General features: G+C 36.8%; 1 non-coding gene across 1 annotated transcript; it reads right to left on the reverse strand.

Moving 5' to 3' along the window:
* Nucleotides 1–3,081: 3,081 nt before the first annotated feature.
* Nucleotides 3,082–3,154, reverse strand: TRNAA-CGC (transfer RNA alanine (anticodon CGC)). The gene has a single exon. It is a non-coding gene; the product is annotated as a tRNA-Ala (tRNA).
* Nucleotides 3,155–23,548: the final 20,394 nt, after the last annotated feature.

A 23,548-nucleotide genomic window follows, 5' to 3' on the forward strand; every position in this document is an offset into this window, starting at 1 on the left:
TTTATATTAAACACCGAATTGAATGCTCGAGGATTCTTTTTTTATTGGGGGGAGGGGAATTTCCTCCAGATTTTTACGGAGACATTTTCGGGTGCGTGATCCATCTTCCTCATTTTCCAAGATATTTAAAAATACATAGGCAATTTAAAAATTCAGAGGCCATTCAAAATACACATGTAGCCTTCATATATCATATATATTAAAAATACATATGCAATTCAAAAACATGCAACCTTCATATATCTACTCCAATACACAAACTTACACATTTCCAGTACACAATTCTGTCCATCTAAATTATGGTTTCAATAGCTTTTAAGTAAAATTAGATCTTGCAATATTCTTACAGCTTTCGTAGCCCTTGACAATTTTCAGTTTAATTGGCGGGCGATAAACTCATACACATCGCCTTCATTGCTCAAATATTCATATTATTGTAAGTATACAGTTTTTTAATATGTCCTATGTATTTAGGCTATTAAGTTTTAAATTACAAAATCACCAACTTAACCGTAATAAAATGCTGGAGAACTTTTCGTCTTGCTTAACTTTCTGTTTAGAAGCACCACAGTTAATTTAAAAATTTAAATAAATGTATATATCAACGCATTGATCTCATGGTTTAAGGAAGTGAAATTTGAACAGGAACAAAATCTCCACTAATCTGTGAGTAAACATTCTCATATTTAAGTCAAAAGCAAAGTAAGAATTAAAAGCAAAATACAAAATTAGACTAAAACTTGACTAAAACTTTTGCGATCAAATCGCAGTTAGAATCCTATTAGGAACTTTTGCCGGTTTGCTAATATGCAATTCCAGAAATTTTAAACTAGGATATCAATTAGTACCTTCACCTAATCAATTATCAGGTTATCCGGGAAGTAATGCAGAAATCTGATTCGCTAAAATTCAAATAAAAAACTGAACTCATCGGGTTCTGATATATAAAATTTACAAATTATAACCATAATTTTGATAATATGTCTTTTCTTTCTCAACTCAACTAAATTATCATTTCATTAATTTTAATTATAGCTAAATGATTCCCAACGGCTTCTTCATATTCGCTTGAATCAGAGATAAGTTTTTTCTCCGTTCACTCATTTGTTAGCTTTAACTGCTAAAGGTGGTTTAAGATATCTTGAAAGGAAACTCTGATCTTCTGAATGAGCATGGAAGTAAACCAGTAAATGAGATTGAACATGATGTATTGAAGATTCTGACTGAGTCGTATCCACCTTTCACCTAAAGAAATAGTGGATAGGCTTGTAACGTATAGTCTTTTTGGCTAGCATAATCTGCTACTAAACCTACTTGAAACTACAGGGTGGTTATAATTGAAGTGATACTAGTCAGACCCCTGTAGAACCCGTTCTGTCTATGGGATTTTGATGAAACTTGGTATGTACATTATATGGATTATGGCGAAAAGATTTCTGCAATAAAAACATAGTTCAAATTTTGATCACCAGATGGCAATTTTCAAACATTCCTTATGCAAATTAGTCAAACCTATAAAAAGACTTGCAGCCAGAGCCAGAAAATAATTCTGCGTGCCTTTGTCATTGTTAATTATGCCCTTACTGAAGAAAGGTCGAGGTTTATTGGTAAAACTGTTTTACCAGAGCATTGATTTCATGCAAGTTGGAGCAACTTCCCACACTGGACGCCAAGTCAAAGAACTGCTTGTTGCTGACTTTGGCGAGAATCGTGTAATATCCAGTGCTTTTCTGGATGCCTGGCCTCCTCGTTCCCACTTCTTAAATCCCTGTGATTCCTGGTTATGGGAATTCCTAAAACAGCGTGTTTATGGAAGAGGAATTAAGACTTTACCTGAGTTGAAAGCCAGTATTACAGGGCATCTTGCTGAAATCTTTTGAGAGTTACTTCGCGCTAACATTGAATACGCTATAATACGCTTTCATCACTAATTGATGTCAATGGAGCACACATTGAGAGCATTCTATAATTGAATAAATTTTAATGATTCTGACAGATTTTTTGTCCATCTTTAGATGCCACAATTTCCCCTGGTGGTCAAAATTTGAACTAATTTTTATTGCAGAAATCATTTCCCCATGCTCCATATAACATATAAACTAAATTTCATCAAAATACGATAAGTATAACGGGTTCTTGAGTAGTGGTCTGAATAGGGCCATTTTTAATTATAACCCCCCTGTAAGCGACTAATCGTTAAGACTAAAAGGTAACTACAACAACGGAAGGCTGTAAAAGACCCTTTTAATTGAACTATTTACAAAGGGCACAGTCTTTGTGCTTACAAATCCAACATCCACTTGTGGAGATTAAACTAAAGATAATGGTAAATTAAACTAAATTTAAAGATAAGCTGGTTTTTCAACGATACACAAATTAATTTAGCCTAGCAGGTTGACTCAGACACGCACAGCGCTGTGATGTTAACTTCGGCGACAAGAAAGCAAAACCGAGATACAGAATTCAAACAGCTGGTAGGAACAACAACATGCGCCTTCAGCAGTGAAACATGTTGTCATGAACCGTTTTTACTACTTCAGTTTAAATACACACTTGTTTACTATACCTCATTTATATCGTGGCGAAGAAACGGGAGAGAAACAATAAATGACAGAAAAGGCTAACAAATTAAAATAACTATCAGTAAATTAATATGAAACTCATAGGCTCTCTATGCATAATCATTAGCAGTATACCACTTAAAATGAATAGAAAAATTTTCTCGTGTTGATGTTTATGTTTCTCCTGAACTCAGCACTGAAAAACCTTCAGCAAGGAGTACCAATTTGCCCTTTTCTATTCAGAAGAAATGAAGTCAAGCCTTTATGCCATTCTAAAAGTTTCTTTATGTTCTTTATCTTACGTTTCTTCATGCCATGTTAAAAGGAAAATACAATTGCTGAATCCAAAATGGAAGACAAAAAATTCAGAATGTAGGATTGCATCCAATAAATGCTTTGCTCTGCATATGGTAAGATCTAGAAGATATGGTTTACTTTGAACATTTAGTAAATAATCAACCCATTAATTTGTAGAGTCATTAGGTTATTTTTTTAAACAAGAGACTTGAAAATTGAGCAATGCCCTCGCCGGGACTCGAACCACGGACCTCTCGAATGCGCGTCGAGCCTGTTAACCACTACACCACGAAGGCATGCTACGAAGGCGAGAGAAATAACTTATAAATTCAAGCATTTTTATCATGAGATAATTAATTCGAAGTTGGTTATAACCACCTAGCGAACAAGCATAATCACTAGACCCGATGCGATTTAAAAAGGTAGAAAATGCAATCAAAATTATTTTGCAGAGAAGATTCTTCAGAAGAAAAATTAAAAATTTGCAGTAGACATAAATAGAAATCTCCACAAATGAGTGATACCATATTAAAAATGCAGTATTTTCAATATTTGTTTTTTTATTTAAAGCTGTTTGCCTCAGTGCTAATTACTTTCTGAAAAATGCATTTTGAAGTGTAAATTAGTTTCCTTTATTCATCTTATTCGAACGATTATTAGTTAATTTATCTCCTGAATTTTACTTTTATTAACTTGACTTTTTGCCTTGCTGCAATGTTTATCTTTTGATGCATCTCAAAGAGCACTTCTGCATCTTTTTACCGCAATTTAGAGTTATAAGATCTTACATTTAGCTTCTGCTGGAAGTTTTCAAAAAAATGCTGATGCCACTCTTTCACGACAGTAGCTTATGTAGCTTTTCTTAAATGAAGGAAAAAATACCTTAAGGCTTCCGTTTAATCTCAAAGTATCAGAACTGTCACGTGCTTAATCGCTAGAGTAACAGCTTTCTTCGCTCGAGCTTCACAATTCATCCAAAAATTCTTTCCCTCGCGTTTATCGATTTAGTTATACCCTCTCTGCGTGTAGAAGTATTAACGCTTTATTATTTGGAGCAGAGTGGTGGCAACACACAGAAAAGTCACACATAACACATAAACGTCTTTATATTTCGTAAAGCAATCACCATTTTTATTACAGAGCTTTTGTTTGGAAATGGAAGAGAATATCTAATGCGGTTCTCTTTGTTTAGTTTTTTGATCAGGTTTAACTTTGTGCAATCACGTTCGCTTCTTTACGCATCCAATTTGAACGCGGTTTTCGCGCTGTGATTGCTGCTCGTTCTAGAATTTGATCACGTTCGTTTTTTAGGGAGCTTCGCCAGAAGATTTTATTTATTTTTTATGTCTTTCAGAGTTTCTAAAATTCTCAGAGAAAAGAGCAAAAGAGTGTATAGATGTATTCCGTAATTTTCTTCCTCTTTTCTAAAGCAGTAAAAATCACACACGTTTGCTCAATAAGAAGCACGAACAAAATTTGATACTCGAAGAAATTTGTTAATTTTTTGCTTAAAGAAGAAAATAATGTTAAATATTTTTACCGCCATTAAAATACAGCTTGTTTGTTTCAATCACAAAATTTTGTTGATGTTCACTTCCAAATGTGATCAAAAGTTTTTTTTTTTTTTTTTTTTTTTTTTCCCTCTCTTACTACCATTTGCCTTCGTTGTGTAATTAAAATTGTAAGCTGAAGTTAGGATAAATAGGAAAGGAGCTTTACCTTAAAAATAGCTGTTAAAAACGTAATATAAACCTTAGAGTGGAACTAGTAATACTGGATTGTGATAAGATTAATCTTTAAAACAAACATGAGGTTAAATTGATTATTAAACATCCCCAGCAGTTTTAATCTAAGGAATGGGATTTACGCAGTCTTTTTCCTTTTGAATGATAATAATATCTGTACGTTTTTACTCATGCAAATTAGTTATTATTGGCTTGAGACTTCTTGTAAATTCAAGAAATGACTAATCTGTTTAAGATTTGAGAAATCAAGTAAAAGAAAGTGCCTTAATTTTCAATTACCTTCATTATTAAAATAATTAAATTATTTAAAATATTTAAATTTTTAATAACAGTATAGTGACTAAATTTTCGAAATAATCTTTTCTTTATTAGTATTTTAAGCTAAATGAAAAATTAACGATCTATATATATATACTGAGAAAATGTTGGAAATGGACATAGTAGTATAGCTTTCTGAATATCGACTAGCGCCAAATGTTCCATTCAGTTTTACAATACTTCCTTACATAATCACTAAAAGCTTTTGAACTATATACAGTGAGATGCTTTATATCAGAAGCACTTGGTTATTTAACTATAATCTGAACTCCAATTTGAAAACAAATAAGGAGACTCCAAATTTAGATTTTCCTTTGTAATAATCATTTAGCCGCTAAAATATTTTTTTAACTTTTCAGATTCTGAGCCTTTGATGTCCCCTGCTAACCAGTATTTCTCTTTGACAGTTATTTACAGGGAATCTCAGTCAAGAGTAATTAGATATGAATTTATTATGCGCATCGATAGAACCAAAAATCTTTGCATTTCATCGCAGGTACTTTAATGTTTTGATATTAGATACATTTTTTATCGGATGTAATAGTCATTTTAATGGCGCATTGAGCAATAATAAAAAGAATTTCAATTTAGCAAAAAATATATTTTTCACACATATGAATTTCAATTTAATTTCAAGATGGTGGATGTCAGATGCTTCCTGAATGTGTTGCAAATGCTCTTATTCAATAAATAAATAAATCTGCTGGTTAACGACAAATGTTATAATAAATAAGTAAAATAATGTTTAAATTGTTCAAAGATTTTCAAATTGAAAAGAATTTATGGAGAACAATTGCTTATAAAAACTACTAAAGAAATTCTTAAACAAAAGAAAATTCGTTCCAGCTCATATAACACAAAATGGTTACAGACGAAAACATCGCGGATGAAAACGTAGCGGAGAAAGCAACGCAAGGAGAAAACGTCGTGGTACAAAACATCGTGGGAGAAAACATCACAGTTTCTAAAAATATCGTGGTACAAAATATTGTGGTCGAAAATAAAGCGGTTTAAAACATCGCAGTTTAAAAACATCTTCGTCGAAAATATCATGGTACAAAATGAAGTAATACAAATCATCGAGTGACATATTATGTAACTGACTTTCTCCATAACTGAGAAATCGATCTCCAAAAAATTGATTGCACGCCATACATGAAAATATTAACGACACTTTAAAACTAAACAGAAACAAAACAATATCTAATTTTCATTAAAAAATATCAGATTAACAAATGTGAAAAAAAAAATAATCTGATAAAGTTTTATAGAGCAGTTTTACTAAGGAAATTTTAGACTGTATTTTTCATGAAAAATTATCAGTTAAACATTTTTAAAAAAGCTTAATTGGCTTTGATTTTTAATCCCTTCTCGATAGATTTGAGGATCAGCAGCAAACTTTTCACAGCAAAATAAATAATCCGCGGAATATTAAAAGTATTTATTCAGTTGTAGGTGGTTTTCTTCGTTTGAAATAAAATCGAGAAAGGTACTATTGGCTGATTTCTAACTCGAGGACTAACTTAAATTAAACAATAGCAAAAATATGGGGCTATTCCTTATCACACATTCGAATCTATAAACAATCTTGTATCTTAGTATCATGTGAACTACTGCTAAAGAACTCAAATGGGAATTGCTATAACGCAGGTCTCAGGACTCTGCATTTGAAAGCAAGAAGTCGGACGCCTAATTCTAAGCGTTGTAGAGTCATTAGGTAAATTGGAAGCAGAAAAGATGAAAAATATGTAACCGCCTTCGCCGGGAATCGAACCACGGACCTCTGGAATACCGGCCCAACGTGCTACCGTTACACCACGAAGGCACGCTAGGGAAGTGGGAGAAATACCTTGTAGCGTAGCAGCCCGATTCTTTCAAAAAATACAGGAGTCTTCACGATGTGGCAGATTGCCCAAATATCTTCTCGTACCTTGCTCTTAAATTTGCTATTTAACAACTCTGAATGCTTAACAAAACGAATTGAGAATTAATTAATTATTAAATATAGAACGAATTGAACTAGTGAAAGAAGGAAATTCAGTCAGTTATTGCCATTTAGTTGCATATTCTCTGCTCTTGAGGGGCGTTTTTTAACGTTTTGCGTGTTACCTTTATTTATTAAATATCATGTTCTTTGCACTTAAACCATAAAATTCAGTTCAATAGCAATATCGCAAAGTAATTTTAAAATGAGCCTATCTTTAGAATTTCCGATACACAGTTCCGCGCGCTGGAGATGAAAAGGTTTTTCTCCCCGTAGAGTGTTGCCATTGCTGGCCTTTAAATCGTTGAGTTTGTTACTAAAAAAACTTTTGTTACTAAAAAACATACACTTAAGCAGATTTTTCAGTATTTAATTTCTTCAAATATAATGCAGGACTCTAACATTTCGTGGCAACAGTTTGAAAAGTGATTCGCCGTTTATAGTGATTCAACGCAAAATCGCAAAACGAAAACAATAGTCTTTCAGGGACAAAACCCCTTTGGACTATAAGTATCGGAATGGACTTCTGTAGTAGAGAGAAATAAAATGCGAAATTTTAATCCAGTGAAATAGCTGCTGGAGACACTCAGATTAAAAAGACATTACAAATCTCGATTCATCGTAACAGCCAAAGACAACTATGAAATTTTTACTATCTGCACCTAAGGACTTTCCTTTGAAAGAGAAACACTTAAGGTTTCGTGTAAGGTTTCCATGATATTTCACCAAATAACCTCATTATTGCCGAATATTTATGCTTGTTAAGAGTGACAATAATAATAATGTTGCGTGCGTACAGGTTCGTAATAAAGTGAATAGTAGTGTGTATATGCCGGAGCTGGCGCAGAGCCATTTACCCTCCCATAAAAACAGTACCCACTTTTAGAAATGTAATGGCTCTGTTTCACCCATATAATTTTTTTAAAACAATGGCTCTCAAATCACCCATTAAATTTCCACCCACTTTTAGAAAAGTAATGGTTCTCAAAGCCCCCATTAAAACCGCACCCACTTTTAGAAACAATGGTGTGAAAACCCTCCATTAAATTTCCACCCACTTTTAAAAACAATGGTGTGAAAACCCTCCATTAAAATCGAACCCACTTTTAGAAAACAATGGTGTCAAAACCACCCATAAAAAAACTGAACCCACTCTTAGGACGAACATGCAAAAGTCGCTGACACGGAAGGGTACCCCATTCGGCGAGCACCCCCTTTTTCTTTTAATAGTTCGAAAACTATTAAAAAAATGTATAATATATACCACCCATAGTTTACATTTGTTTATTTTTTTATTGCATAATGTCCTAAGGCAAAAGTATGAACACCATCCTCCAATATGTGTCGCTTGTCATCTTTTCCTGATAGGGCAATCTTATTCACTTGTATGGAATGAATCTCATGCTTTGTGCTCCTGATGAGATTCATGGTCCTGTACTGTACTTCCTGTGAGAACAAACAGCTTTTATAGTCCCCGAAAGATATCCTATTTTTCACTACACATTTCTTAACACCCTTAGACTTTTTAATTAGCTCTTTTTCAGTTTTACAAGCATACATCTTAGATCTTAAGCCAACGAACTCTTCCAAGATCTTCCCTGCATTTTCATCCTTCATCTTCCCCAATACCTTTTTATTGACTCGCGGTATTCCATACCTGTTACCTTCTGCATAGTCAGATGTATCAAAGTAGTCAATCATTCCTTTCATATCCTCATAAAAGTCCTCGGTCTGTATGTCATAGATGTAACTGTCAGTGTCCATGTACAATAGCTTGATATCGTCCCCGTATTTAGGCTTCATAAGATTATAATGGAAGTCGTACATCAGATGCTTCGATAGATCTAATATACTCATGCCGACGTATATTGGCTTATTAAAGATCACTTTCGTCTTCTTCATATGCACGGCGGCTAACCTTTCGTCGAAAATGGTCCTCCCCTTGAAGTTGGGCTTAGCAATGAGCTTCTCCGCTTTCTTGGGATCGCATACTAGTCTGATATCGAGTCGCTTCCTGATATTTTCCATCGTCTTGCCAAAGACCGAGTTGTTCATGAGTTTGAAGAAGTCTTTCTCAAAGTTATTGGTTGCCTTGGTCCTCATTTCAGTGTTCAGGTCTATGTATCTCTTCAACCAGGGAGACTGCTGAAACTCCAACACTTTGTGCACCTTTTTGAGCTTCATCCCCAACTGCAACAGTTGCTTCAAAACCCTGTAATGAACCACATAATGTTCTTTGTCATAGAGGGTCGTCAGTAGTTTTGGTTGTTTTGAGCCATCGGGCATCCTGCTCTCAGGTGCTAGAGGTAGGTCTGAATGGAGGTTGTGCAGATGGGCTGGGTACTGTAGGTCGCAATCGACGATGTATCCTGTGTCTGAGTCATCCGCTACTTGGGTCACATCTGACACAGTGCTCCACTTGAAGCCACCATGCGGTAGGTATTGACTCATGGCCCACCCGTAAAGGTTGTTGGCGTCAAGGTACATCAGGTAATTGGACTTCTTGTTCTCGTCATAGTCCTTCATGTACTTGTTGTTCGCCCTCCCATATCGGTTACAACACTGAGAGACACCTCCTCTGGTCCCCTTTTCTAGCATGAGTATCATGTCATAGTCTGTCAACAGCTCTAACTCGACCTCTGTGGTTTTGAGCATGGCATCCCAGGAGAGTCCAGGTGCGGTGAAGTACCATGCAGGATCCAACTTATAGGTCTTTAGACAGACATCTCGAAAGTGCTCCATGATGTCGGCAAGGATGAGTACATCAGTCTTCACATACAAATCGGAATATCCACCCAATGTCCTAATGTTGAAGGCCCTCCATACCCTTTTGGCGTGCTCGTAGTCCTCATCCTTTATGTGAGACTCATTCAATTGGTTGTAAAAGTCTTCTTGTGGGGGCAGCTTGGTCTCTTCGCATTTGTCCCACGAGTCCATGTAATCGTATGGATAGACGCCTTTTCGGGTGACGAGGTCTAGCTTGTCCTTGGGGAAGTACTTGGCTGTCTCCCTGAACTCCTTTACGTTCTTCGCAAGACTGTCTAGGCTAGCAGCCATGAACTTGAACGAGTCGACAAACCTCAACTTTATGCCAGGCAACTTTACTTTCTTCCCATCGCCTACATCTAACATCTTTGCCCCGACCTCCTTGCTGAATGAAATGTACCTCTCCTCGTTGTTCGGAATGACATCAATGTCTCCTTTCTCCCCACCGAGCTCCTTTATGAAGAGATGGGCGTCGTAGCCAGAGAGGTTGTGGATAAACACCGGAATGAACGAAGGCTCTTGGTACTTTAGGTTGCAAAGGTTGTGAGCAGGCCCTCTGTAGTTCGATTCACATTTCGCCGGATCAAGAAGATGGTCATGATCTCTGACCTTTCGGAAGTCTGGTTCATCCTTGGGTGAATAGGGGGAGGGTTTCTTCCTGATGTCTCCGCCACAGATATGGCAAACATGGGTCCTTTGGAAGTGCTCTTCATCTTCGGTGGTCATTTTAATGGGTTGCTTCTTATCATAAATGTTCTTTATCGCTAGCGCCTCAGCCTTCACTGTATCAAAGAACAGTTTGGTGGCATTGGGTCCTCTGTACGTGATTGGTGCCTTGTAGTCTGCATGTTTATACTTGATGTAGACAGTGAAGCTCATAGGCTCGTGCTTTTGATACTTATGCAAGAAGGATGCGTCTTCATTGGGATGACAGCTGTTTATCTTGTTTGTCAAGCACTCGAAGTCTCCATACATCACAAAGGGTACTCGCAATGACCTTTGGTAGTTTTTGAACCTCAGAGATTCGTCTTCCTTAGGCATTACAATCTTTACTGGCGTGTTCTTCCTACAATCCGTCTCATGAACTTGAAGGTCCTCCTCAGAGTGATAAAATAACAGGCACCTTTCACAGGGATATACTCTTTTCTCATGTTTAGTTAATTGAGCACTTATTAATTTCGACATGTCTTTTATCCAACAGTAATGACTGTTTCCTTCTTTATTCCTTGTGTACAGCAAATTGACGTGTTTGTCTTCCTTATTTTTAGTGATTCTCAATGGGTAAATGTCATTACCTTCGTATGAGTATATGCTCACCGATATGTCATTCAACTTCTCGAACCTGTTAAATACTCTGTCTTCCATCTGCACTGGGAACTCAATGCCTTCGAACTTTAGCTCATTCTCATACGGTTTATATTTGGTGACTCTTTGGGCATCTTTTTCCATAGGGTGCAGTGCAGAGAGTATTGCCCACATGAAACACTTATTATCCTCATTTTGTACGTTTATGACGGCTTTTTTAGCTTTAATTCTTTTCGGTAAATCAATGTAGGATGAGCCTCTCAGTGGGTTGTATTTATTGATCCTCACCTCAAGGCTTTTAATTCTCGCAAGCGTCCAGCCTGAACCCCTTGCAACAAACTCCTCCATTTCTGTCAATAACTTTTGGATAACCGATCTGTAATAAGCTACCAAATCAGTTGACTCTAAGATGACTTCATTTGTTGTTTTAAAGTTCATCTCCATTTCTTCCCTCATTCCGTCTTCCCCTTTTTGATAGTCGCAGAGGAACTGGAAATTAACCTTGAGACCATGCAGTCTTTTCAGATGTTTAGCGATCAGACCCCGGACCTGTGATGAAACATCGTTCAGAAAGTCTTTGGGAAGCATCAGATTGTGTTCGTTTTGGATATCATACGTCTTCAAACGAGATTCATAGGCTGTCTCAACTTCATGGGGGGTATATAGCCTTCTCTCTCGTGAATCTGAAAACAGGTCGGAGTCAAATGCGAAGTGACGGTTAAACAATACGCTTTCTATGTATGCTATGATGTCCGCCTTCCTTCCTAGCTTGGAATAGCCCGCAATACCATGCGTTCGACAAAATTCACGGAGTTGGCTGATGGTCATGTGATGCAGCGCCTGCATATATTCAAAATCATCTCTGTGTTCCACCTGGGAGGTGGCTGCCTTCTTTGGTTTCTCCGCCTTCGAACCAGAGTCCCCCTTTTTCATATAGTTTTGGTGAGCTTTAGTTTGCACGTGTTTATTTATGCTTGATTCCTTGATTAACTTTTCGCAACACCTGATCTTACGCACTCTGGTCTTCTTTGGCATGCTGAACAAGTCATTGTGGAAAGGAAAAGTGGAAAGACCGTTATGATATTGAATGAGGGTGATCAGTTCCACTTTTTTAAGGTTCGAGTATCCTCGAATATTATGTTGCCGACAGTAGTCTTTCAACTGTCGGACGGTTTTCGATTCTAGATTCATTTTTGTCTTTCTATATACTAGAAACCTTTTCTTTAAATGCTTAAAATGTTGAAGGGGTACAATCAAATTTAAAAGCATTTAAAAGGAAGACTTGCTAAAATAAACATGAATATAGAGGAAGTGTTCGAAGTAATAAGAATGCTAGGTCTAGATATGAAAGTTTCTTCAGACAAAGGATCTGTAGGAACTGAATCTCAAGAATGTGGGCATAAATATGTGATTCAAAATGATGTTGGCTGGTACGTTTGCCAGGCATGTAGTGAAGAGCTGAGGTATGACCCCAATAAACCCCCTATCAAAATAGCAGATTTGTACCGTGGAAAGGCGCAGACAGCTAAGAAGGATAGTAGAATGAAGAACCTTTCTAAATGGTTAGATAAGAATAATCTTCTTTTCGATGATGCGCTAGGGGTTGATTTTTCATCCTTTATCAATAAATACGTTGAATTGTATCCGGACCGTAAAACCTTAATCAGCAAAGACTATATCTTATACCATATGTTACGGAAAAGAGGCTACGACATCCATATTTTGGGGCTTCCATTAAAGTTACCTAAACTCAAGAAGACGCTGATTCAGAATGAAGAAATCTGCAGAACTATCTTCGAAACATTAAACTGGAGTTTTTCCCCAATAAGTGAACGATAATTTTTAATAGCCTTTGTCAGCTATTAAAAATAAACTAAATCTTTCTTATCAATCCAGCTGGTCTCAGGATAACCTAACCATTTTACTAGATACTTGTTCCCTTTCTTTTTGATGACTTTTTCGATCATATACACATCGTCTTTCTTATCATACTTTACTAGTTCATTTTCATAAAAAGTGCCTTTAACTTCATCATTATTTAAATCCTTAACTCTATAAGTGATTGGGTCGGTTTCTAACACTTCAGAAATGACGAATATTTCTTCTGTAAAAGTTGCTTGATAACCCCTTCTGAAGGTAGACTTATATATTGATATTCTTACTTTATCTCCTACCTGGTATTTAGGTTTACGTATGACCTTTTCTTTAAACAAATTGTGGTAGACTTCACCACTGTTTTCTTCTAGACTGGCTTCAGCAGGTGTCATTCTGATACTTCTGTGGTATGAGTTGTTGTAATTCTTCACTAATTGATCCAATGCATCTATGTATCTTTTTGTATTGTTAGCTGCTAAATATTTTCTGATTTTGCCGTTTAAAGTTCTGTTGAACCGTTCCACTATGGAACACTTGATTTCGACGTTTTCAGTAGTAAACCAGTGAATATTATTCTCTTTAAACAGTCGCTGCGTCTCTTTGTTAATGAACTCGGTACCCTTGTCTGTCTGAATTTTTTGAGGAATTCTTTCCTTAAAGATCTTTTTAAACGCCATAGTGACTTCTTCTCCCGTTTTTCTGCGAACTGGTATAGCCCAACCATATTTGCTAAAAATGTCTATCACTGTTAGTAAGTAGATGTTGCCATCATTAGCACTTGATAGTGGCTTTAAGAATAACAAGTCTGCCTGCCATTGGTCGTCAATGTGTGATACGTAAGTTCTCCTTCTATTAAATTTACGGATAAGTGGTTTGTGTTTGGTGTAAACATCTTGCTGGTGTAAGAACTCTTCGACGTCCTTTCTGGGAACACGAGTCTTCCTCTGAAGCTCCTTGATGCCGCAATATCCAGTTTCAGGATCATAGTACACGTCTCTCAGTCTAGGGGTGTTCTGAGCTACCCCGTCAACTTTAAAAAAGAGCTTTTCTTTGATCCACACTCTTCACACATACCTTTCATAATAGGCCTTCCGTTGCTTGTTACCGAATTTTCAGCCTTTAGCGTACCTGTCTTCTTTTTACAGGCCAAGCAATATGTCACAATAGCACCTAGTCCAAAAACTCTTTTTGCTTTTATGATAGGTCGGATAACAGCCCTTGCTTGTTTTTCCCCGAGTGGATAAAAACCACTGTTTGGGTTTTCAATGGCGGCTAAATCCTTTAAAAGCTCTTCATCTGCAACATGTCTCTGTTTGGTGTCTTTTGTTTGACTGTATGATATGTCATGCTTCTTGCATGCTTTATCTACTCTGTTGACTCCTGGATCCCCCCTAGTCAATCTTTTAGAAAGCTTCGTAAAAGGTCCACAGTATTGATACCCAGGAAGATGCATTTCTGGTGGGTTGAGCTTGTCTTGCATCCAACCGACTAAATCTCCACCCTTCTTTTTCCAATCTTGCTTACTCATTTATTAAGAATGTAAAATTATTTTCCGTACCCGTTCAAGCCTTTCTCCTTCAAATATTTTTCCATGGGGAAGTACTTTAAGTCCTTAATAAATTCTTGCTCTTTAATCAATGCTTCCTCCTCCGAAATAGTCTTTGCTCTCAAGCCATTTAGTAAAGACTTATAAAACTTGTAGGCAAACTTGTATTCTTCTTTCCGTTCAGAGATATGCAAGGATTTATCAATAATCTCTATGACACTGGCCACGATGCTCAAGGATGCTAAGGGAAGCAGAGCGAAAGCAGTCAAACTCGAAGTACCAAACAGAAACTTCGCAACTGTCAGAGACAGACTAACATCACTGTAGAATTTGTAACTCTTCCTGTATACGTACAACCACGACTCTAATTTTTGTTCCATGCTTTATTTAAAGAATCAAAACATTTTCTATACCTCATCTCAGGGTTCACTAAATCAAGCATGAAAAAATCATGAGGTTTCGTGACACACTTTTTGTACATACTATTGAACTCCTCGCTGGTGAGACTACCATCGATTTCCCGCAGGATTTGTTTAACCTCTCTTGGCTGGAGTCGGAAGAAGATAAAGTAGTTACAGTTCTTGCGTATGTTGATGGGTGTTGAGTAATATGATTGCGATATATAGATGATGGAGGCATTTTTCTTTCTACCTCTTATGAATAGGTCCTCAATGACTTTTTGCTTCTTTTCAGTCACACAGTCATCGAATACCACTAGATTCTTAATGTTAGGATCAAGGTCATCCACTGTAATAAAATCGCCCAACTCTGACGTGAATAATGTATCCTTCTTGAACTTGTGAAACATTTTTAGAAACCTTTCTTTATCAACCTTCTTAATTTTTTTAAGGTTATGAATATCATCTTCCTCTATATCATTAAACTGCGTGTATGTTTCTTGTAGAGATGAATACTTGGGCTCGAAGATGTCTTTAGCACATACGTAGAGATTGTCAAACTTCAACCAATCGTAGATGAAGTTAAGAAGCAAGTTCGTCTTACCACACCCTGAAGGTCCGGTGATTAAAAGTCTGAAGGGATGTTTGGGTAGCAAAGGATGCTGATCAGCATATGCAAACTCTTCAGGTTGCGTGTAATTCTTTATTCGAATCATATCTTTATTTAAGGTGAAAATATTTGCTTTAAGGCAAAAAATATTTACTTTAAGGCAAAAACATTTACTTTAAGGCAAAACTTTATTTGCTAAGTAATAAAGATGAATCAATTAGAAAAGGAACGCACTGAAAAGATAAAGGGGCAGATACTAGCCCAAAAAAGATTGGGTGAGTTACAAAAAGATCTTAGAAGAAAAAACGAGCAGCAGCTTCAAGAAAAATTAGGTGTTCGAGAAATGTTAACAGAGTTTCATAAGCCTGTGACAGAAGAGATGACTAAGCAGGAAGTATCTAGAAACAAACACCTTAAAGCTGTTCAGGATGCAATACAGGAAATATCCTCTCCATCGTTAGAGTCCACAACAATTCCAGAATTGGATTATGGAATAAAAGATTTGGAGCGCAGGATTTATAATTTAAACTTAAATAAGGATATCGACGAGTCTTTCATTCGGGAAGAGGGTTTTGAACTACCATCGGAATTAGTGAACAAAAGTGAGGGCGAGCTGAATGAAATCATAAAACGCGCCAACGACAGAAATAAAGAATTCGGAACTAGAAAAGGGCCTATGAAAAAAGAATGGAAGAACAGTGCAGAAGATAATGAAGATAGGAAAAACTATTTAAGAAAAGAGTTGGACAAGTTCGACTACAAAATTCAAATGATGAGGAACTATACAAAAGCACTCAAAACACTCAGGGATGGAAATTATTATTCAGGCGAGGGTATCGATAGGGTGGAGCTGCTTTCGCGACTGACGGATAAAAGATGTGGAGGGAATAAAAGTAAAACGCTCTACAATAAAATCGTTACTCTGTTGGATGCGCTTTTGAAAAAGGGTGAGCTAACTAATGATTTTGTAAAAAGCTACTACGCAAAGTTTTTGAGCTAACTAAAATTTTCTCTACATATAATAAATGAGTAACTACATTAAAACAAAAGTGCATCTGACTGATCATCAGATCAACAAGTTAAAGACTGCACACAAGAAAAAAGAGGAGGTCACTCTACAGATCAATACCTCCAAGGCGCCAAATCATGATCTATATCTTACACAAACACAGATCGAGCAACTAAAGAAGGGCAAACGCATAAAGATCAGCAAAACACAACTGGAGACAAATGGTGGATTCTTGCCTTTTCTTCTTCCCATTCTTACTACTTTAGCTACCGGTGCTCTTTCGGGGGCAGCTGGATGGGGAGCCAAAAAGATTATGGATAAAGTAAGCGGATCCGGTTGCGGGGGAAAGAAAAAAAAAGGGGAAAGGCGTTCTACAAAACTGGGAATCTCGAACAAAATGATTGAGGAATGCATGAATGGTGAGAGAGGATTTCGTGGCGTCTTCACATCAGACTTGCTACCCAAAAAGATGAGAAAGTTTGAAAGTGGAATTATTAATTTAGACTTGTCGACAGGGCCTGGAACACATTGGGTGGCTTACTACAACGATCCAAAAAATAATTTTGTAGAATATTTTGATTCATTCGGAGACTACAAATATAAAGGTACTACTTTAAAGGATGACACTATCCCGGCAAACATATTTCATTACCTGAGAACATCAAACAAAGAAGTTCGGTACAATTCAAGCTTCCTGCAGAAACCCACATCTGAGCGTTGTGGCTACTTCAGTATGACATACATAAAAAAGAGAAATAGAGGACACCCTCCTTGGGACATCTTATACTCCCTAACTCAAGAACCAAGTGATCATAATGAGAAGAAAGTGCTACTTTAATGAAACATGTGTGTTATTTTAATAGGTAAAAGCCCATTAAAATAAAAAAAATAAAATGCTTATAATAAAATGACTCTGCTTATATTAAACTCAAAAGACTACCCGAAGTCAGAAGACTTTACTGTCGAATACGCTACGCCTCTGAGAATCAAGAGGGTTGCTTTGCAATCATTTTCCTTATGGGTTTCATGGTACAACATTTGCAAGGCCTATGAGAACAACATGCTTTCATTCTATGATGGAAGCCTTTGGTATGATCTAACTATTCCGGATGGAAATTATACTCTGGGGGAGCTAAACGATTACATGATGCAGTACTTCAAGGACGAAAGTCCTCCCATACAGTTTGGCGTGATATTCGCTCGACAGAGATTTGTGATAAAACTGAAAGAACACTACAAGCTTGATTTATCAAAGAGTAAGCTTCATGAGATTTTAGGATTTGAACCAAAGATTTACGAAGAAGTGAAACAAGAAGCCAAGTATGTGGCTAATATTTCTCGAAGCATCGATGATATTCATATCCATTGTGATATAATAGAGGGAGCTTATTTGAACCAATTTGCATCAGAAGTTATCCATTCTTTCACACCGGCTCAAGAGCCAGGCAGTTTGCTCTCTAAAGATTTTGACAGACCTATCTTTTTTAAGACAAAGAGTAACCACATATATAGGATCAGGATGCGTCTGACCAATCAGGATGGTGAACCTATTGAGCTCAATAATCAAAGGGTACTTTACAGGTTGCTGGTGGAGTGAAGAAAATTTTTGTACTTACAATAAATGAACAGACATAGACTTTACGGAGCAAGCAAGAGGATACAAGGGCGAGGTTTCTTTGGGAGAAAGCTTTTGAACCTAGCTAAGAAAGAGGTTGAACAAGAGGTGCAGCAAGCAGTGAATAGTAAATTGGAGTGAATCCTTAATAAAACGATTAAAAGAGGCACAGGTTTAAAAGTAGTGAACGAAGCTAAATTAGAAGCTATCCTTGGAAAGAATATGAAGCGAAAATAATTTTACTGCATATAATAAAGATGAACAATATTTGGGAGTTGAAACAAACGTCAGAAGACGTCATCAGAGATATAGAAAGTTTTGAGTATAGAGAAATCAAAGAAACGCACAACACTCAAGATACGAGTGAAGATGCCACGTATAACTTTCACATACTCGATACAAACGCTAAAATTCTCTACTCCAAAGGATATATTCACCAAGAACTCAGAGTCCTAAAAGCAAATGGAGATTCTGTAGGGGAAGAGAACGTGACATTGGTGAATGGTGGAGGTTTACTCAGGAGAAGTATCATGACCATCGGTGCCTATGAGATAGATTCAGATGTGCATGACACATCCTTGATGTTACAGGTTATGGGTTTAATTAACTTCACACCTGATTATGCAACTTCGGAAGCGACCAATATGTTTTACTATATAGATACCTCCGATTCTACCGAGAGAGGATCGTTCAAGTTTAACGGTGCCCTTACCGACGCTACAACAATGACAAATTTTTTCACTAACTTAAGAGTGAATGATGACCATAACGAAGGTTTTACCAAAAGATGGATGTATACCCGAGATAGTCAGTCTGTGCACATATTTATACCGCTCAAATACATTTTCGGCTTCCTCAATGATTATGAAAAAGTCATTACAGGCTTTGATGTAAAATTTCAGTTTCAAAGAAACAGTCATAGGAACATGTTGTATACAAATGTACCTAATCCTAAATATAAAGTACAAGTCAAGAAACTTTCGCTTTGGCTACCTTATGTTAAATTCAATTCTTCTGTTGATGGTCAGTTTACAAAACTGATTCTGTCGGACCAATCCATCGACATTAACTGGAGGCAACCTAGAGTAGTCAAGTCCAACATTTTAGAAAATAGCAGCGGATCATGCAACATACCCGCCACTACTGATGAAGTGATGAGCCTTTACGTTGTGCCCCAATATGATAAAAGAAACGAAAACTTTTCTCAAAACAACATGCTGTTCGATAACTTAAACATGATTGATTGCTGGCTTATGGTCAATAACGTGAGGGTGCCAAACATCAATTATACTATGGACTTTGAGAAAAAAGATTATTCGAGACTCTACGCCGCTCTCTTAGATGCAGGGCTTAACAATATCACTTCCGAAGCCGGATGTCTGATCAACTATGAAACCTTTAGAAGTCTCTATCCAATCATATGCTTCAACTTATCTTTTCACGAGCCGTACGTAAATGTTAGCAACCTGATGATTGAATTTCACTGGAGACTGAAGAGCAGCCCTGATGATAAGTATGTATTTTACTTTGTTTTGAATGAGAGAAAGAGATGCAAACTCAATATGGCAGAAAAGAAGATCATAGTGTTGAATACTTTAAGGATGTAATATTTAGAGATTATTTTTAGATTTTAATAGATTGTAATCTATTAAAAACTTATTTATATAATAATAAAGATGGCTTGGTATCCTTTTGGAATATACTATCCCAGAAAAGCGGTGGGTCTTCGCGGTCCACCTGGAATAGGGTTTAAACTCACAAACGATGGGAATTATGATATGGAATACAAGGTGCTGAAAAACTGTAAAGATCCAGTAGACGCCAACGATGTCACCACGAAGTCCTTCGTTTCCGGAGAATTGGAGGATTTAAAGCTGGAAATTAGGACACTTTATGATGTTATGACCAACAGAATAGAGGAATTAAAGCTGGAAGCTAGGAGAAGTAATGATGCTATGGTAAACAGCTTTAAAAATTATTCGTCAGAGACTTCGAAGAAGCTTAAAAGCTTGGAAATAGGATTCAAGCATACTGAAGAAAAATTACAGGAATATACTCAAAGTGTTTATATATGCGCAGATCCTCCTGAAAGCGGGTACAGCAGCTCAAAATTTCAGAAGGTGACATTTACTTCGTTCAGTAATAATTTACTGAATGGAGCACTCATGACATTGAATGAAAGTGTAAAGGCTAAAATAACCTTCTTCGCACTCATAGATAATAATGGTACTTATCTTGAAAGTGTGGTTGAAGCTCAAATTTTTAACGGTAATAAGATGCTGCGGGAGTTCAATTATAACACCGAACAGGTATCATTTATAAACTATATTAAGAAAGATAAAGAGATACAAGTATTCGTTAAGACTAAGGACCTAAAACCTTATGTATACTTGAAAGTAGAAATTCTTTTGTGTTTATAATAAATGGCTGACGTAAATTGGAACGATATTTCGAAGACCGGTTTGTTGGAAGGACAAATCAGGGCATTACAACAGAATATAAGTTGGTCGCTCGTGAGTCGATACTCGACTCTTTCGGAGGAGTTCATCGAAGAATTCTCAAATCAGGTGAACTGGAAGGTCATTTGTCAGTATCAGACGTTATCAGAACCATTTATAGAAAAACATGAAGGTTTAGTTGAATGGTATGAAATCTCCAAATACCAGAAATTGTCGGAACCCTTCATGGACAAATATGCCTATAGTTTAGACTGGGAACAAGCTTGCAGGTACCAAAAGATGACAGAACCTTTCCTCGATAAACATATAACAAAAGTGCATTGGATAACAGTTTCCCACTACCAAGTACTGAGCATAGACTTCATGCGGAAGCACAAAGACTATATCGATATGGTTCTTATCTCTTCCCAACAAACACTCACTGAAGATTTCATGAGGGAATTCGCAGAACAGCTGGAATGGGAACGAATTGTCAGATATCAAACCTTTAGCGAAGAGTTTATCTTAGAACACCAGGATAAGATAGACTTTTGTCATCTGATGACTTATAAACACCATTTACTATCGAATGCCTTTTACGAGATGCACTATAAAAAACTGATTTGCATCCTTCTAACTAACATATGCAACAGAAATTTATATAGATATAGCAGCGAAAATGAACCTTAAACCTAGTAATTTTTAATGCTGTGTAGCATTAAAAATAAAATAACTACCCGCAATTTGTTATGATCGTGTTTCCGTTTTCAACGTCCCGCGTGGGGAAAAAAAAAAATCGAAGCGAACGCTGATGAAATGACCTTGGAGTGAAACGTGTTCCTAGCTTGAGGAAATGATAAGTGCTTTTTTTTTATTCTATCGTATACGTCACGACCTTGACTGCGTCTAAATGCGTAGTATTAGAAAGTGACAACAGATGGCAGCACCTCACAAAACATGTTTGATATGTTACATTTATAAGACAGTTAGCAATTATTGAATACGGGTACCCTGGCTGAACGGTTAGCGCGCAGGACTACTAACATCAAAGTCCCAAGTTCAAACCCCGACCTCTCCCGGATTGATGTCATTCAATCCGGATTGATGGTCTTAACCTAGCCAAAAAGACATGTCAGCTTACTCTCGCCGTTGAACCAATAGAGTAGCATTCACCGTTATTCCAGCTTACTCTCGCCGTTGAACCAATAGAGTAGCATTCACCGTTATTCCAGCTTACTCTCGCCGTTGAACCAATAGAGTAGCATTCACCGTTATTCATAAGTGGGATCCCCGACGCTAAAGCGTCAGAGTCTTACAGTGTATGTCCTCTATGTTGTCCTATATATGTTGTATATATGTATGTCCTATATATGTTGTGTGAGAGGTGGCCTGTGAGCCCTGTGAGTCCAGTCAGACCACAACTCCAGGTGGAGGGCGCTGCGCCCTCCAACCTCTACATTGGGAAAAAGTATGATAGCTTATCTTATCATGATGGTAAGGCCGTCTATATTTACTGTGTATGTGCGTGTTGTAATGGCTGTTCGCTCAAAGTTTAGTCCAATGGGGGAGAGTGTCCGCGGGGTCCTTCGGTCATGCTTGCGGGGCCTTCCTGGCGTAAAATTTCGAGGGGTCTGATGAAACCTAGTGAATATTAAAAACATTTAAAGAGATGCATTCTATATGTAAAGATGGCAAATATTTATGACTTATTCGGTGATATTAGAGCTTTATATAGCTCAGGTAATAACAGCAGAATGTGCGGCCTTGCTAGAATGTGTCAGCATTTACTGACTGCTGTTGAAGAAGAAACAGATATGAATAATAATTATCCTGAAATTCATTCGCTAATTTTAAAATATATTATTCAAATGTATATCAAATACTACACGAAGAAAAGAATAGTAAGGTACAGAATATGGGTTATGACACTCTATCAAAAATGACCAGATTTCTTTTGTGTAACTAAGCCTACTTTATTTTTTAATGACTCTAAAACCATTAAAAAAAAGTTATTGCTCAAATTTAAACATGTTTCCAGGTTGGGCTTTCCCGACATCTTTACTTCCTAAATAAACAAAATAAAGAGGTTTAATGCCATTGAGCTTTAAATAATCAGATGCTTTGTTATCACATCGCTTCGGTAAAGATACAACACACTCAGGTAAATGGACTATTATTTTTTTACCATACTTTGTGTTTATTTCTCTAATTTCTGTAACCGGATACTTTTCATTGATATTAAGTTCGCTCATTTTCTTGAACTCATTGAGAGAACTAAATGTGTTTAATTCTTGTAACAATTCCATCTTTACATATAGAATGCATCTCTTTAAATGCTTTTATTATTCACTAGGTATTATTAATCAATTACCCATTGTCTCTCCTTTGACGCTCTAGAAGCCATACATAATGGTGCACTGATGGTATAAATTAATACCCTCACTAAATATACCATGCCAGTGGATTATGTGGGGGACGAATGTCCCCTTGCAAAAGAAGCATGCGATGAAGAGGAAAAGTGGCGTTTGTAAAAGCGGCGTTTTGGAAAAGTGGGTGGAATTTTTATGGAGGGTTGGAGAGCCATCACATTCTAAAAGTGGGTTCGATTTTAATGGAGGGTTGGAGAGCCATTGTTTTCTAAAAGTGGGTTCGATTTTAATGGAGGGTTTTCACACCATTGTTTTTAAAAGTGGGTGGAAATTTAATGGAGGGTTTTCACACCATTGTTTCTAAAAGTGGGTGCGGTTTTAATGGGGGCTTTGAGAACCATTACTTTTCTAAAAGTGGGTGGAAATTTAATGGGTGATTTGAGAGCCATTGTTTTAAAAAAATTATATGGGTGAAACAGAGCCATTACATTTCTAAAAGTGGGTACTGTTTTTATGGGAGGGTAAATGGCTCTGCGCCAGCTCCGGCATATACACACTACTGTGAATGCACAAGTCCGATGAAAGGTGAATAATATTATTATCACAACAAATAAAAACAAAATGCTTAAATTTCCTCAGATATTCGTACAATATTGCAATATCTCACAGTAGTTATCTTTTAAACTACGCAAACGTTCAAAAGAGCTTTATT

The sequence above is a fragment of the Stegodyphus dumicola genome, chromosome 1 (genome assembly GCF_044657685.1).
Source record: "Stegodyphus dumicola isolate Sdum_Otavi_A_Nest chromosome 1, ASM4465768v1".
NCBI classification, from domain to species: Eukaryota; Metazoa; Arthropoda; class Arachnida; order Araneae; family Eresidae; genus Stegodyphus; species Stegodyphus dumicola.